The sequence below is a fragment of the Numenius arquata genome, chromosome 9, assembly GCF_964106895.1.
Source record: "Numenius arquata chromosome 9, bNumArq3.hap1.1, whole genome shotgun sequence".
NCBI lineage: Eukaryota > Metazoa > Chordata > Aves > Charadriiformes > Scolopacidae > Numenius > Numenius arquata.
In genome coordinates, this window is record NC_133584.1 from 29,369,375 (window position 1) to 29,386,848 (window position 17,474).

The 17,474-nt window shown below is 48.6% G+C and overlaps 1 protein-coding gene and 1 non-coding gene across 3 annotated transcripts in view; both read left to right on the forward strand.

Moving 5' to 3' along the window:
- The first annotated feature begins 108 nt into the window (after nucleotides 1–108).
- The window catches only part of HDLBP (high density lipoprotein binding protein), a 40,518-nt gene continuing 23,152 nt past the window's right edge, over nucleotides 109–17,474 (forward strand). The window contains exon 1 of one of the 2 annotated variants that reach the window (XM_074154100.1): nucleotides 109–219. The gene's annotated coding sequence lies outside the window, so the exon portion shown is untranslated. Of the gene's footprint in view, nucleotides 220–15,027; nucleotides 15,083–17,474 lie in introns of those variants that run through there. The other variant, XM_074154102.1, reaches the window with a different exon arrangement.
- LOC141468947 (U6 spliceosomal RNA) lies at nucleotides 6,363–6,469 on the forward strand. The gene has a single exon (XR_012463397.1). It is a non-coding gene; the product is annotated as a U6 spliceosomal RNA (small nuclear RNA).

Genomic DNA, 17,474 nt, shown 5'->3' on the forward strand with positions numbered 1-17,474 from the left:
CCCAACGGCCCGCCCCTTCGGGGCGGGGCCGGGAGGTGCGGGGCGAGGGCCGGCGCGCATGCGCTCGCCCTGTTCCCATAGCAACCCGCCAGCCAAGGGTACGTGGGGGAGGGACCACCCGTGTGCTGGTAGGTCACGCACATCCCTCTTCTTCACCAAGATGGCGGACGGCCCCTCGGCCTCGTACCCAGCATAGGCTTCACTGCGGGCCTACTAGAGGTAAAGCCGGTCCCGGCGCCCCGTGGCGCTGACCGCGCGGGAGGGCGGCAGTGGGTGGGGAGCGCCTCAGGTAAGCGGGAAGGGGGCGCGGGCCCGGCTTTGCGGCCGGGCGGGTTCCGCTGCCTCCGACAAGATGGCGGCAGCAGAGAGACGGGCTCGGCGGGCGGAATGTCTAGCGAGCGCCCGGCTTTGCTCTATGGTCTCGGCCGTTCCGATTGGTGCGGGGTGGGCCACGTGCCGCCAGGGTGCTCCCCCCATCGAGATGGGGTGCGGGGGCTGCGCGGGGGACCCGCCCCGCCGCCCCGGCCTCCCCAGCTGCCGCTCCTTCCGGCAGCCGCCGCCCCGCGCTGCGGTGCCAGCCGCCGAGCGGAGAGAAGCCATGAGTCATGCCCTGTTTCCCTTCCCCGTGGCGGCCGCCCTCCGCGCCGCGGGTCGGCCGGGGGTGTCCCGGCCGCCCCTGAGGGCATAGGGCTGAGGAGGGCTCGCACGCCACCCAGCCGTGACGGCACGGATGTGCTCGCCTTCCACCCTCTCCTTCGGCTTGATGGCGGATCCCGTCCTGTGTGCCGAGGCCCAGTCTGCTTCGGGTTCGAACTTGAGTGTAATGGTCTCCTCCTGCACTGCTGGTGGGCCCGAAAGCTGAGGCTCCGGTCACAGGCCACTCTGGAGAAGGGTTTGTGCCTCACCAGTGGCTCTTCAGGTAGAGCCAGCTGCCTCTGAGTGACAGAGGGGAAGTTCTGCCTCTTTAATGAACTGCTCTCTAGTCTTGTAGTGCGGTTTTACTGAAGGCTGCTTATAGAACAGGGTGATCCAGCAGTCGAGCAAAACTGAAGAGGGTTAAGTGCAAGGAGTTTGTCATCCTTGGGCCCAGCTTGGCTATAGCTGAAGTGGCTTGACACATGATAAGTTGCGCTTCCCGCGCTGGCCTTCCCCAAACAGTAGGAAGGATTCCCAGCTGGCAGGAGCTATTCCTTCCACTGAAAGACGAAATGCCAGAGAGCAGGTTGTGATGGGAACATTAGTAGTAGCAACAGCAGTTCACTCAGAACTGATGAGATGAGCCAAGGTCCTTGAATTCACAGCTCTAGTTTAGAATTTGAATCCAAATTCACAACTCTGTGGCTGGGGAGTGAAAATTAGAGACATTTACAGTCCCAGGTAGTGTGAAGGAGTTGTTTCTTTTCTTACACTGTTGTGTAATGGTGGAGAAAACTCTGCACACTGATAGGTGCTGTATTGCTTTATTGCGTGTTTTCTGTTTAGTAAGACAAGTGAAGCTGCTGCCTGATGATTTGGTCTCCATTTTTCCTGCTGTTGCTGTCTAAATGCTATGCAATTGCTCTCAGTTAGAAGGCAATTTAACAAGTAATGTAACAGCTTTTTTTTTTTTTTTTTTTAAACTCCCAAAGTAGACTGTAAACTAGTGTTTCAGGTTATCGTTTCATAGGTGGATTGGATATCCCTCCCTCTAGTACAGGAATATATATTAGAGGCAAGGCAGGAAAGGAAGCAGTAATGTAATTTGTAGCTGTGTGTCTGCTAAAGTTCTCTATCTCCAACCTTTTGCCTGTTCAGATTGAAGCTGTTAGGAAAAAAAAAAGCAATCTTTCTGTTTGTATGTGGATTTTCATGCAGCAGAGCCATCCACATAACCAAGCCACAAAAAAATCTCCCAACCCTTTCCTTCAAATAAAGTGTACATTTTTTCACAGATCAGAATGACAGGCTCAGGAATTATTAATTAGATAATTATCATTATCTAATGATGTGGAGGTAACAATGTCTGGAGGCCTGTAACCATAGAGTGTAGAGGCAGCATCTAGTCTGAGCTTTGCCACTGTGACAATATATAGTAAGCCTAGATCATTCTCAAAAGACTAAGTGGCTTCTAAGAAGCAGTTAAGAAAGATGACTGTGTTTGTCCTATATAAATTGTACTGGTGTCTCACTCCTGATAGTGTGACACATACTCCTGTCTCCTCCTTCATTGCAAGTTGAGGTGATTTCTTGTTTTCTTCTTTCCCTCCTCTCCCCCAGTTCTGCCTGAAAAGGTGAACAAATTATGACACTACTTGTTAAGTGTTAAAGTTTCTTATGTTCCACACTTTTTTATTGATCTCACCTCCCTAGACTGGGATGACTGGGAGTGTTGGTGGATGAGAATCTTGACATGAGCCAGCAATGTGTGCTGGCAGCCCAGAACGCCAACCGCATCCTGGGCTGTATCAAAAGAAGTGTGGCCAGCAGGGTGAGGGAGGGGATTCTGCTCCGCTCTGGGGAGACCTGGAACGCTGCCTCCAGCTCTGGAGTCCTCAGCACAGGATATGGACCTGTTGGAACTGGTCCAGCGGAGGGCCACAAGGATGCTGTAGGGGCTGGAGCCCCTCTGCTGTGAGGACAGGCTGAGAGAGTTGGGTGGTGTTCAGCCTGGAGAACAGAAGGCTCCGGGGAGACCTTAGAGCCCCTTCCAATCCCTAAAGGGGCTCCAGGAGAGATGGGGAAGGACTCTGGATCAGGGAATGGAAACTGCCTTTGTGCTTTCCTTGATGCCAGAAAGTGAGATGTTACGATTCGGTCAGTCTCATCCTTTGCAGGAGTAGGCGCCCAAGCGTAGCCTGGCAAGACACCATAACAAGAAGTACAAGCCTTTAGCACCCTGTGGATCAAGCACAATAATAGCCTCCTCTCTGTAGCATTACCCTTATGGAAATGCTGTTAGAACCTTGACGAAGAGAAGCACTGCTGAAAAAGTTTCAACAGGGGTTTTTTAAGTGGGCTGAGAAAGGCATGTTCACCCAGGATTTAACGAGTCTAACTTGTCCAAGAGCGTGTTACTGGAGGCCCAGAGCCTGTAAAACTTTTGCAACATGGGTCTGTGCAAGAATTGAGTAGGTGTTATTTGTATTAAAATCTGAAAACAGATAAAGAAGAGATAGGAAAGTAAAACCCAGCTGTAGGATTAAGCCTCTGTTCCTCTTCCTAGTTACCCTAACCTTGAAAGAAGAGACCATTAGGCTGTATTGTGTAGTGTGATGGGGTTTGCTGGTGGTTTTTTGTTTTGCTTATTGGTTTTTCTGGGGCTTTGGTCTAGAAGCTGTTCCAGCGCAGGCTGTGTTAACAGCAGGCTGTGGTGTTTACTGTGGGCTGTGAGACTGCATTTGGAATGGAAGGGAAGGCCCTGGTCATTAGGGCCTGTTGGGGGGGGGGGGGGGCGCAGATTGTGGAGGAGCTCAAGAGACACCTAGAGCTGGTCTTTGGACCCTGGGTGCTCATGCTAGGCTGGTAATTAAGGCAAGAATCTAGTGTCCCCAGTTCAGGGCTTGTTACAAGAGCTCTCTTCATTTTAGAAATTCCTAGTTTTAGAAGAATAATTTTGAGTTACAGGCTTATCGTGGGTGTGGAATTATACCTGAGAGAATTCAGCATGTGGCTTTATATTTAGCTGTCCCTTAGCTTTTAAAAAAAAGTGTGTTTATGTCCTAAAAATCTGCTATTAAAATCTTGTGATTTACATTAGCATCTTAAATGGAAAAGTCCTGCATCCCTAATAATTCTAATGACCTTTTTCCCCATCCTCCTTCTGTGAACTCATGTTGCCCCATAGTTCTTGTGGTATGACTTCAGTGGAAGAGAATCAGGGAGTCAGGTTGAAAAAAGATGTATCAGTGAACAAGGAGGAAAAGTTCTAGCCAAAGCAGGGGGAAAAGCTTTTTTATTTAGAATATTTTATGTGTATAGAAGGCTTTGGGTTGCTAGATTTATGTGTTTAAGTTTTTAATTCTAACAAGGAAAGGTAGTCCAAGTAGTCAGGTAGAAAGGTATTCAGGCTGTCCTGAGTGTTCTGGATTTATTTTGTTTCATAGAAACTTATGTGTGTTAAAGCCCAAGTTGTTCTTTTTTTCTATCACTTAGGTGCTTCTGCCTACACAAGCTCTGGTATTTTCCCAGCAGTCTCTCAGAAATACAAGTGTCCTTTCTAGGAGCTATCATATAATAGAGATGCTTCTCTTTGAACTTGCTGCTCGACATCACTTGTTTCTCACAGCTGGTTCAGTTTTGTTGAATCTTGCATCTGGTAGATCTTCCAAGCTTTGAAGATGTCTTTGCAAATTATTACTAGATATGTTAGCATGTAAATAACTTGGGTATGTTTATACCTTGCAGTACTTATTTCTTGACCTCAGCTGATTGGAAAAACAACCACATTTGGTTTAGTCTCGGTGCACTGTCCCTTTGTTTTGTGTCTGTGCATGTTCCTGTGCTTTGGGGAGGGATAAATATGTAGCTTCTGTAAAGAAGGCAGGGGTATGCGTTTATGTACATGTGTGTATGTAACAAAGCCAGTTGTATTTCTGCTTACTGCTCTAAATAAAGCAAAAATGGTAGTGGTATTTAGAGGGGAGAGAAAGACTTGTACACTTATGGTCCTAGCAATGCTCCTGCCTCAGTGAAGTCTCTTTACTTGCATTTTGGAAATTGTTGGACTTGGGAAAAGCCCTCTGGCCCTGGTGCCGGGAGCAGGCTCCTGAGCGGAGCCAAAGGGGCAGCCTGGGTCCAGTGGCCCCGCGGGTGCAGAGGGCTGACCTTGGCCACAGCTGCTCGTCCCGCTGGAGCCGGTGTGTTGCTGAGGCAGCGACAGAAGCATGTCATTCTTTTGTGAGGAGCAGGGGTTGCAGCAAGGAGTTATGTCCCGCTAGAGTCACAAAAGAGGCACTTGCAAAGCAGCTGGCAGAAAAAGCAGAGGGAAACCTGCGAAAAAAAATGGACCGCAAAGGGCTCGGTTAGAGGAAATCATAATGAGTTTAACTTCAGTGGAAAAACAACACTGGAAGAAAGGAAGGGATTGATTCAGTAGCTGTAGGACAGCAAGAAATGTTGATTCACAGGAAAAGTTTTGGGTTTTAGAGGATTGAATAGCACAGTAATATTCATGCAACCTCCCTTAAATGACACTGTTTAATTTAATTGTAAAGTAAAATGGATTTACTTGTTGACGCAAAATGGAAGTAGTACCAGATTCTCTTACACTCAGCAGCACAGCATCTGGAACTGTTTTCCAGCAACAGTTTTGTCATCTTTATTGAAGATTTTTCACTTATGAGAAAGTTCCATTCCCAAATGGTTCTGATAAATTTATTTAGCATTAGTGGAAGAAAAGAAAGCAAACACCAAACAAACCAACCAAACCTAAACCCAACAAACCGAATTCCACAAGTGACTGCCATAGGAACATATGTCATAAATCGGGGTGATTCTGCTAAAAGCATCCACATGTATAACTTGTGTGTACACTGTACCTTTTACCTGCACAAGAAATATCTGTAATTGAAAATTTCTGGAAGTGAGTGTTGATACGACGATTGAAACTTGTGTGCATTAAAATCCTAACTGGATTTTAAGGAGGAAAGACTTGGAACCCTGTTGTGTTTTGACTATTAGTATTCAGCTTGGAGGTGGCAGGACCCAGCCTTGTCCCAGTGCTATTAAGCTGGTAATTGCTTGTTGGGGGTCTCTGTCAAAGCCTGTAACAGTGCTGTCTGTTACCCATACATATCAGGACCCATACATATCAGGACTCTGGTTTTAAAGGAAGGCTACCAGTGTCATATCTCACAGTAAATATCATAGGACAGGTGTAGCTAGCTTTCATAAAGCTAGCTTCTGGCATATTTTTCATCAAGGTTTGGATAACTGGAATAGTCTCCTTGCATGATTCAAATGACAGGCTTGGTTTAGCGTATTGGCATGTAGCATAGGTATCACTCCCCTGTCTCTTTTCCCCCACCCTGCTAGTTTTGGTTAACTGGTATTTCAAAGGTTTTGCAGTGGGTTGTCTGAAAAAATCAGCTAAGGCCTTTTTTTAGAGGAACACTGATCACTTTGAGGCCCGTTGCTCAATTCGGGTGGTACCACCTGCAGTAGTACCACTTGCTGGTTCTCTTCCTGTTGTTTCTGGTACTGCGTTTCTGTCTATGCGTGTGTTTCTGGCACTGAGAATTAAACTGGATATTTCACAAAATAAACTGGATATTTGCCAAAGATGAGTGACAAACAAAGCCTAGGTCTGGCTGTGTGGCAGGAACAGGGACATCAGGCTTGGGATGGATACATGGGTCGAGTTAGGAAAAAGGAAGAGAGAAAGCGTGCTCGCTTTGGCAGCACATATACTAAAATTGGAATGGTACAGAGAAGGTTAGCATGGCCGCTGCGCAAGTATGACACGCAAATTCGTGAAGCTTTCCGTATTTTTTATGTGCGCTGGCAGCCCAGAAAGCCAACTGCATCCTGGGCTGCATCAAAAGAAGTGTGGCCAGCAGGGCGAGGGAAGGGATTCTACCCCTCTGCTCTCGTGAGACCCCACCTGGAGTACTGTGTCCAGCTCTGGAGTCTTCAGCACAGGAAGGACATGGACCTGTTGGAACTGGTCCATTGGAGGGCCACGAAGATGATCAGAGCTGGAGCACCTCCCCTATGAAGACAGGCTGAGAGAGTTGGGAGTTGTTCAGCCTGAAGAAGAGAAGGCTCCGGGGAGACCTTAGAGCCCCTTCCAGTCCCTAAAGGGGCTACAGGAGAGATGTGGAAGGACTCTTGATCAGGGAGGGGAGCGACAGAAGAGGGGTAATGGCTTTAAACTGAAAGAGGGTAGATTTAGGCTAGGTATCAGGAAGAAATTCTTCACAGTGAGGGTGTTGTGACACTGATCCAGGTTGCCCAGAGAAGCTGTGGCTGCCCCATCCCTGGAGGGGTTCAAGGCCAGGCTGGAGGCGGCCTGGTGGGAGGTGTCCCTGCCCAGGGCATGGAACACGTGGAACTCAATGATCTTTAAGGTCTCTTTCAACCGAGAACCATTCTATGATTCTATGAAAGGGTCAGAGTTGATAGAAGGAAGAATACCCCACTGGCAGGGACAGAGGCAAAGCCAGAGAAAGCCCCAGTGGGGCGAGAGGCCAGGGGCGATTGAGATGGACTTGTCACTGCTTGCCCCAGGTGCAGCCTTGGGAGAGGAGTGGGGGTGTTTATGTGTCTGCGGGCACTGGAGGCGGTGTGGGCTGTCTGAGCTCCCCTGCCCTTCCCAGAGAGGGGAGTGGGGCTCTGCTCTTTGCAAACCAGGCCCGAATTGTTTCCATTGTGCAGTAGAAAGTAAATTTGCTGTTATCTCTGGTCAAGTGATAAAGCTGAATGTAAACCTGTGTTGGAGCTGTTGAAAGGAAAGCTGAGAAAACAACTCACAAAGCAGGTAGGGTGAGAGAACGGGTGGGAATATGCTGTGGTTGGCCTGTTATTGCATATGCTTTTGTTTTCAAAATGAACACTTCAGCAGTTGGTATAGCCCGCTGGGATTTAGGTGGATGGTCTTATAAGGACCCTTGAAAACTTTGGAGAATAGAAAGTTGTAGATATGTGACTGTTGCTTAGAAGTAGAGCTGGCTAAGTAGCATTGATGAAATTTTAAAGTTCTACACCTGCTCTTATCAATAGCTTCATGAAATTAAAATACTGAGTTGATGGCTCCAATTGAGGCAGAGTTGTGGCTAAAAATAAGAGCAAGCAGTGAGTATTTAGAGAAGTTTAGAGATTCTTGAAAATTTAAGAAACGTGACCCCCTCTGTCTTATTTGAAGACTTGTATTGCTCAGGGCAGTACTCTGTTAATCCAAAAGACAGTGTGTGGGTGGAGGAGAACTGTACAGCATGAGGTACCAAAGCAAAAAATTTGTACCTGAAATGGCACGTTTACCCTTTTAGCTCAACCCAAAGATGAGCAGGGTGCAACTTGGTGGAAATCATTCAGTTATGAAAAAAATCTTTAAGCATAAAATAATATAATTTGTAACAATTAGTGGAAATAGTTTTACTCTGGGGTCTCTCTATCTCTCTCTCCTTTCATAGCAGGCTTAGAGTGGCCTTGCAGATTTGGAAGAGAAGACTGTCTGGTTTTTTCACTGTCAGTTTAGATTACCATGATGTAATTCTGTCTAACACATGAAGAGCCTTTTGCTTGGCCTAGTAGAGATTAGGAATTAGTACTTGTCTGTGGGTATGTTGAGCCCCTGTTGCATGTGCTATGAATAGGACAAAGGGAAGGCTGTGCTTAAATAGCGAAGGTCCTATCATCGCTTTTAAAAAATGGCAGTTGGAATCACATTTTTACTTTAATGCCTTTTCAAAGAAATTGTTGCCAAACTGAAGATCCCTCTCCCCTCCACCTCCCCCCCCCCCCCCAAGTTTTGTTCCTTCCTTCTCCAAACCAAACGCTAGCCTCCCTGCAAGTTTAATTATTTTATTCTTTTGGGGGCTTTGTTTGTCACAATGTTAACTTCTCTGGGCCATATTTTCAAGCTGCTTATTGTAACTGAAAGATAGAAATAAAGAACAAAAAAAAAAAAATTACAAAATTGGAGAGTCTTGTGAAGCCATGTGACTTGGGGAACTGGAACTTGGAGGAAAACATACCAGAGCACATAGAAAGTTTAGAAAAATGAGGCTCTGGTTTTCTCTTAAGTCTTCATTATCCAATAAACATTAGTAACTGAGGAATCTTTAAAATCTTTCAAGGAACTATGAACAACCTTGCTTAGGTTTTTCTGTACAGTATCTAGAACCAAAGTAACTAAGCAAGATTAAAAAAAACAAACAAAAACCCAAAAAAAACTAGACAAAAGTGATTACAGTTTCCATGCTTAAGTTGCAAATTTTCCCCCTGAAAAATGGTATTTGGGATGTTGCATTTAGTTTGCCACTTTTCCTAACTTTTTTTTTCCATTAGCTGTGTATACTTCTCTAATTGAGTCTCTGTGAACAGAAGTGCTTGTCTTCTTTGTAAACTGCTGCAAGCAGGTCTTTAAATTCTGCCCTGCAAAACACCAGCCTAAGAATACCTGTAAGAGTCTTAAGGAGCATGGTGACATGTTCAAGCTAAGGGACATGATCAGCTCTGAATTTTCTGAATATATGATGATTAATGTGAAAAACGGTAAGTTCAGGGCTTGCAATTCCCTTGCCTTTCCAAGCTACGTGATATGTAGTGCATGAGAGGTTCTGGTAACATCTCTTCAATGTGGAAGAAAAAAAAAAGTTGCCACGTGTTCATTTTATATGGCAATTGCCAAGGGAGAGGGAACAAGAGGGACTGAAAAGGTAAACAAAAGAAATCTAACCCAGTAGCCAAATGAGACTGAAGTGAAAGTTTCCTTTTGAAGAATAGAAAGGAAATAGTGTGTGCTTGGTTCTGCAGTATTTCCACAATCCTTACTTCCTGGGTAACTGATATTTAGCTGCAAGTATCCGAGCAGACTTTGGGAAGTAGCTCTCAGCTAATATTTGAGGAGGATTTTTTTTTTCTTCTTCTGCAGTGCAGGTTGAACAGAGACCAGGGCTGCAGTACCGCTCTGAAAGCACCTGTGTCTGAGGAGCACACAGTGTCTTGGTAATTTAAATTAAAAAGCAAGTTCAGAACAGCATGAAGAGCCAAAATTGAAATTAAAGGTTCTGACTGCAAGTAAGAAACCCTTCTCACTGTTTGGATAGTCAGGTATTGGAATAGGTTGCCTAGAAAGTTTGTGCAGCTTTGAAGGTTTTCAAGATCTGACTGAAGATAGTCTGGAATGCCCTGGTCTGACCCTGCTTTGAGCAGCAGGTTGGAGTAGAGACCCCAGAGACTCGAACCTCCAGTCTGTTGTCAGATGTTTTGAGTTTCTGTGATTTCTTTCGCTCTTACTACTCTGTACTATTGCCACTTTCCAGGTAATGTATCAGGAATCATTGTTTTCCAAATAGCTTTTCCCATGCTTGAGTCAAGTCAGTGTTTTAATTTACTGTGAAACTGTAAAGCAAGACAGGAAGATACTTTATTTCACTTTGTCCCTCAAGTTTAAAAAGTATTCCTCTTCAAAGTGCTTATTGGCTCCCCAAGGCCAAGAACCTGAAATTTGCTTTTACTTTGACAACCTTTCCAATTCCTAAATTTGCCTATAACCATGTCTGAAATACAGGTGGGAAATTCATCTCAGTCATTCTTGGTCTGAATGTATTACTTCCGATTTCATCTTATTCCATTTTATCTTGGTTATTTGAAATCCTAACTTCTCCTGAAAGCCAAGTTTGTGTTAAATAATCAGATATTTTTTTTTTCCAGTGTAAGTGGAAGGATGGACTCAGACCTGTCCTCTGTGGCATCCTTTTACTTTTGGATTGATTTTATTAAACTGTTCATTGACTTTCTTCCTCATCTCTGAAATGGCATTTGTTTTGTCATAGCACCTGGCATCTAAGGATCACAGCATTCTGAACAACCTGAAATGAAATAATGAGTCCACAGAGTAAATCAAGAGTGCTGTGTGTGCACAGCCAGGGCAACCTAGAGACTTTTTACTGGTCAATTCACCAAATCATCAGCAAAACTAAGAGTAGAGCTCAGGTCTCTTGACTGGCTTGTCTGCATTAACCACTAAATCTAGTTTTCTCACAGTGTCCCCATGTAAAACATGCATATCTACCCCTAAATTAGCAGCTTTTCCTCTCTCTACAGGCAGAGGGCTTGAAGTTACTTGTTCACACTAGAACTCTGTCCCCACCAGTAAGGTGCTCCTGTTCTTCCTACCTATTCTGCTTGCCCCTTTTTATAGAGCACCTTGTGATAGTCTAGGAAGGGCAGTGTATATATATTTTTTTGCTAGCTGATGGTTGCATAACCTTACTGTCAGGGTGCCCAGGAAATAAATAGGTCTTTTAAACAACTATTTTGGCCTGAGAGGCCTGCTGATGTTAGTCACCTTCCTTCAGTGTCTGGTCAGCTTTTCTGCCTGTGCAAGAGAATTGCAATAAACAATGTAGGTTTATCAGGAGAAAGGCAAGTGGCATTGCACTCCTCTGGGACTCCTTATTTATACCACCTAGGTCCCGTGTGAGATAAATGCATGCAGTCACTCATCTGCCTTCCACCTCCTTCCCTTCTTCACAAGATGACTAAATGGTTGGAGGTAGTTGGGATTAGTGTATAGGCTCGGATGGGCTTTTCTCTTTCTACCAGCACTTCTCTACTTGGGTATTTACAGTGGGCCTCTGAAGATGGTGGGGTTGTGTTAAGTACAGCTGAGGGGCAGAATTTAGCCTACAGAATCATTTCTTCCTAGTACTGATGTGTGAACAGGGGATAGAAGTGCCTTTTCCTTCCTCCTGGCAAATAAGGAAAATCTGGTCTCAAAGTCACTGAGATATAAGCAATGTGGACTCAAGTTCAGTCATTTATTTATGATGAAACTTCTTTCATTCTCTTAGCAGAAGGATCTATATAATCTGACCCTTAACTTCAATCTAATAGAGGTTTTCCTGTAGAAATAAAAACACTCTGATGGAAGATCCTGTGGCAAGCCATAGCGATAGCTTTAGAGCCAAAAGGCATATCTTGCTTTGGCTGAGAACCCCAGTACTCTCTGGCATACAAATGCCCTGCGTCCTGAATCCTCTTCCACTTCTTTTTCTAGTGTGATCCAAAGTATTCCCCTGCCCCTTTTCTCTTCATGCCACTGGTGAAGGATGTGCCGAAATGGATACTTTGAGAGGTAGTTCTTTTGTGGTGTTCTCCGACTTCAGTGTGTGGGGTAAGCACCCAGAGTACAAAAAGGGTGCTTATTTGTAGAGTTTTAGAAATCTGGAGTTATATTTAATAAGAAATAAAGTCACAACACAGACTCTTTGGAGCATACTTGGGTTGCTTTCCAAATAAGGCTTGCAGTTTCTGGCAGGAAAAATAGGGATCTCTTATAACAACAGAAAATAAGAACAGGCTAGAAGAAATCCTTTGTAAAATCCTAGCTCAGCTGAGGGTGAATGTGCCAGGAAAGACCAACCTTTTTGTGGTCTTTGCTCTAGTGGTTTAAGGAGCTGAAAGTTTCCTCTCCCTTCCCCAAGAGGGGGTGGTGCGATTATGGAAAGCTTCTTAACTCCTCAACCTTTGCTTTCACACTGAACATGTGTTCCAAAGAACCAAATCCCAAACCTTGTCAGTGTTTTATCTCTGTGTGCATTTTTGCTGGTCCCATTTCTGTGTCCTCCCTCAGACTGGTGATATGAGCTGCTAATTTGATAAGCCATGGAAACTGTGTATTGCCCAATCCTTCACCCTTTCTGTTGCACATTGGTGCTCTTTTTGGGAGGCTTCCTTTTTGGTTGTTCCTGCAAGTCATGAAACCAGGGTCTGTCATAGTGCTGCCAAAATATGGGATGCTAGAGGGAGAGGGGCAGGTTAGTGTTTGTCAAGAGGTTGGGTATCTTCTTCTGTCTGCTTTCCCCTCAGCTACCAAAAATTCCTATGCCTGGCTTATATAGGAGCCATTTTACACACACCTGTATAACAAGTATCTTTTTTTTTTTTATTATTTTTGTGAGATTGCACTTGTGGGCAAACAGACAGAAGAGGCACCAAGCTGGCCTCTCTGTCCTCTGTCTGTACCCCATTGTCCTCTTAAAGAAGAGGGACAGGGTGGGATGCAGATGATTGATGTAGTACTGGCAGGAGGAACAGCAAGTTGAAAGAGGCCTCCTAGCACCCTCTAAATGTACTTTTGTCCATGCACAGGGAACTTCTGTACTTACTGAATGTGGGAGGAAAGGTGAGCTCTTCCGCCATGGAAGATCCTCCTCTAAGGAATACAGCCTGTGACAGGTTTCCTTCAGCAGAAATCATTATTTGAGGATGGCATGCAGTGAGATGCTTTAGGCCTTCCAGTGCTTTCTGGGCCTGGCAGGCTTCTCTCCCACCACTTGCAGCTGCAAGTAAAGGAAGAGCTACAGAAACAGGTGGGGAAGATTCCCTCTTAAGCAGTCCCGGAGAGGAAGCTGTGATAAGAGCCAGAAATCCATAATGTCCTGGCAAGCCCAGTGGCTGCAGCAACATTACATAGACAGAGCAGGAGAGGGACGTACAGTTGTCCCATAGGCACAAGGTGGCACATCCCCACAGAGGGTCCCTGCTGAACCAGATAATGAGATAGAGTTGAGGGAGAAGGATGTTGCTGTTTCAGTAATATGCTCTAGTCTGGGGGTTGTGATGCTCCTCTGGTCCCCCGGCACAGGCGATTGCAGTACTTAGCCATGTCAGAGTTAATTGGATGCAACAAAGTTAAGATTGTTGAAAGGAGGCTGCTTGCTTTGCGCTCGGGAGATAAACATGAGGGAATGAAAGCACCAGAAAAGCATTGTGCACCTTGAGTGAGGTTCAGAGCGTTAGGCTCCAGCTCCTAAATTACAGCCCCCCCGCACTCTCAGATTCTGCCTGGAAGCAGAAGTGTCCAAAGTCTGGAGGTGCTGTGGTTTGCCCAGGTCCCCGAAGCTCTGCCTTTGCACGACCACCTCTCTCTCAGTAGGCACCAGCCTGCTCATGTGTCTGACGGGGTGCTGCTGGCATCCACAGCCAAGATGTTTTTTGTCGGAGGAGCCCAAGCCAGCTCTTGGAGTGCATATGACGTGGCAGCAGCGGTTGCTGCCTTTCTGTGCGGCAGTCCCATGCTTGGAGCGGTATCCCTGCATCCTCACAGAGACTGACAGACTTTTTGAGCAGAGGCCGGGGGGGAGATGGATCATCGTGGTTGCCTGGGCAGGGTGTCAACTCTTGACGACTGTTCTCCTTCTCCCTTTAACATACTTCCTGATTTCACCCACAAGTGTATTTTTGACATAAACAATTTATCACCATAAATAAAAAGTTCAAGTGCTTTAATGATGTCCTCCCAGCTGCAGGAAAGGGAAACTGGAGAAATCTCCTACTCTCGTTCAATAATAATAAGTAATCATAATTTTACTTAAGACAAAATACCATCCATGTTTCCATAAATATAGCACATAAATATCTATAAAAATTACTGCATGTAATCAAAAGCAGTTACTCCAAAGATCTCACATTCTGCAGTCAGAGCTCCACAAAGCAGGTTCTTGCATTTAGTTTGTCAGGGTCTGGGAGAGCACAAGGTGTGAATGAGAAAACCAGTCACTAAGTGCAAGTTTATGAATGATGAGGAAAATTAATCCTGTGTAGGAAAATGGGCAGAGACAGAGCTAATGTAAAAATCAGTTCAGATTCCATGTATTTTTACACTGATGTGACTCTCTCTTCCTCAGTTCCCTGAGGGTGCAGGGCTAATAATTAAAAACATTTATATTGCACAAACTTTAATAAACATCCTCTCTGCAGGAAAGGAGGGTATTGTGCTTGCTGGCTTGCCTTTCCCCTCCTTCCCTCTTCCCTATTCCTGATTCCAAGCTCTAATTTGGGAGAGGCGCTCTTTTGGGGGAGGGGGGTAATTTTTTTTTTAATCTTGCTCGTCCCTTGCCCTGCCCTCTTCTCCTGTCTGTACCGTCGGCAGTGTGTAGCTGCTGCTTTGGGCACAGGCTGCCCAGGAGGAGGAGGCACAGCGTCCCTCGCCACTCGTGGGACGGGGCAGAAGCCCCAGGTGTTTGCAGCTCTCCAGTGCCAGCCGTGCTTTTCAGACTGATGGGTGAGCTGGAGCTCCAGCTCGCTGACCCGGTGTGAAATCGGCCTCGGTAATTGTCTGCTCTGGGGAGCTGAACTGACCGCGGTTGGAAGCCACTCGCGACTCTCCTCCCTCGCCGGCTCCGCTGGCCGGGCCGGGAGCGGGGCTGCCGGCAGAGCCGCAGGCTGCCAGGCCGGGCCGCTGCTCCGCTCCGCTGGGGCGGGCGACGGGGCACGCGTGGCGGGCCGGCCCCGCCGGAAAGGGGCATGTCCCGCTGACGTGCGGGCCGGGGATTGGCAGCGGCCCGGCCTATATAGGAGGCGGGGCGGGCACCGCGCCGCTCTCCCAGGAGCGCTCCGGTTCTCCAGCAGGGCGGGCGAGCGGGCACCGGTCGGAGTGAGTCACGGGGGACGGGGGGCGGCCCCTCCGGCGCGGTCGCGGCGCCGACGTGGAGGCTGGGGGGGGGGGGGGGCGGCCCGGTGCGGCCTCGCTTCCTTCCCCGGGCACCGACGGGTCGCCGCCGCCGGGAAACTCCGGGCCAACTTCCCGCCGGCCGGGGCGGGCGAAGTCCGCCGGGGCGGCCCGGGGAAGGGGGCGCTCGGGGCAGCCGGCGGTGGGGGGAGGAAGGGGGAGGCGCGGCTGGGCCGGCCGGCAGCAGCTGGCGGGTAGCGCCGGCGCCGTCCCGGAGCCGGGCTGATGGGGACGCTGGGCCCCGCGGGTGCGTTGGGAGGGGGCGGCCCGGTCCGGGGCGCGGTGTGGACCCTCTCGCCGGGAGGAGATGGGGAAGCGGCGCGGTCGGGGCGGCTGCACGTCGTCCCCGGCGGTCGGAGGGTTTGAGCCTGGTACGAGCCCAAACGGTCGGTGTCGGGCGTTCGTCCAGCTACGGATCGGCTCGCGGAGCGCCGGCAGCAGGCAGCCTCCCCCCCCGGGTCGCGGGGGCCGAGCGGCTCCGCTTCTGTCGTGACTAGAGGGGCAAGCGCTCCGGCCTCGCTCCCTGGGCCGCCGGCGGGAGCGAGCGGGCGCCAGGAAGGTGATAACACCGGGCTTGGGGTAGGCCGTGCCCGCCACCGGCAGCTTTCAGCGGCCGCGGAGCCGCGCTTGGGGGCTGTCACCAGCCCCCCACCCCGCAGGAGCACCTTTCCCCCGCTCGCCTGGGACGGCCGCTCCCGGCCCCCGCCGTGCTCCCGGCCTCGTTCTCGCACGGGCGGTGCGTTGGGGCGCGCCCCCGCTCCCCCCTCCAGCTCAGCCCCGCACTGGGGGCGCGGGTGACAGCGGGGCCCGGCCGGGCCCTTTAAGGGCGCCGCCCCGCCCCGCCGCGCCGCCCCGCCCCCGGTGCCGGCAGTGCTGAGGTGGCGCTGGCGGCGGCGTCCGCCCCAGCCCGGCCTGGACCGCGGGGCCCGGCGGCACCCCCGCCTCGCTGTGGCCTGGCACGGAAGCAGAGGGCCGCCTCTGCGACCTGGCCCGGCCCCTGCCCTTGTCCCAGGGAAGGCCGGCGCGGTGGCGGCGCTCCCCGAGACCGACTGCCCCTCTTGGTGCGCGGCTGTGGAAGCGCGGCCCCAGCCAGAAGCGGCGCCCGGGTGACCGCTGTCGTTGGATGAGCGGCGAGTGTGGCGAGTGGCCGAGCAGGCACAGAACACCTCCTGTCCCAGGGCAAGCAGTGATGGGGGAAGGTATTAACGTCACAGCGTTAGTGGAAGAGTAAACACAGGGGAGAAGTCAGGGGTAAGCCTGGCCGCATCTAAAGCACCGGTTGTGCTGCGCTCTCAGATGCGCTGCTTCAGGAAAAACTCAGTTCTGCTGCACAGCAGCTGTCCTCCTGTATGATTCCCCCCCAAAGCAAGGGGCCTGGGCCTCTGGTGTTGGGTTTTCAGTCAGTTTTCAGAAAGCAAGTGTTTCCATGCATGACCACTCATCTACCAAGAGATCATCCTGCCCTGCGTGAATATCTGACAGGACAGTAGCTGCCACAACCAGCTCAGCCCTGTTGCTGTGTTGCTATCTCGATTAATAAAATGCTAATATTTTTATTAAATATAGTTTTAAATAATGTGTAACTGATATTTCTGTTCGCATGTACTGATTGTATTGGCAGTGTAACTCATGACTTTGCTTTTGTTTCTTTTCATACAAATGTTTCCTGTGTGGTTAGGTCTGGCCCTTGCTGGAGGTTATTTTTAGGATGATTTTGTTCTCTTTATTTTAAGAGCGCTCTAGACTTCTGAAACTTCTTTTGGTGCACAAAGCCAGCGCTACAGACAGTGTATAAACTAGGCAGTTTAAAACCTGTCGACCCACTCAGCCACACGTTAGCATGATGTAGCTGTAACCTTAGTTTCAAAACCTAAAGTGGGAATTCAGGGAGGTGTAGGCTCCAAATGCAATGCCTGAGCTGCTGGTTTTGCTGTTACATTTAAAATACCATTCTGGTGGCCGCCTCCAATTTTGGCCATAGAAAAATCCCTGAGGCCTGCAATGTACCAGATGTTTGGGGTTAGTGGAGACAAGAGCATTTGTTCTTAGCTTTCTGTATGGGTGACAAAGCAGAAATTCATACAGATAAACGCTAGCCTTAGATTTCTTTGAATGTCTTGCTGTTCTCTGAGGTGGAGGCTCCAAGAAAGATCTCTGCAGCAGGTGTGGACGCAGTGAAACCAGCAGCTGTGCTTTGAGGTTGTGGCTCTCAGGCAGGCGCTATATTGGGTGTCGTTCACTGACTTCTCGCCCTTACTCTCCTTTAAGGAGCAGAGCACGTGCAAGATGAGCCATGTATACTAGCAAATGCCTTGCA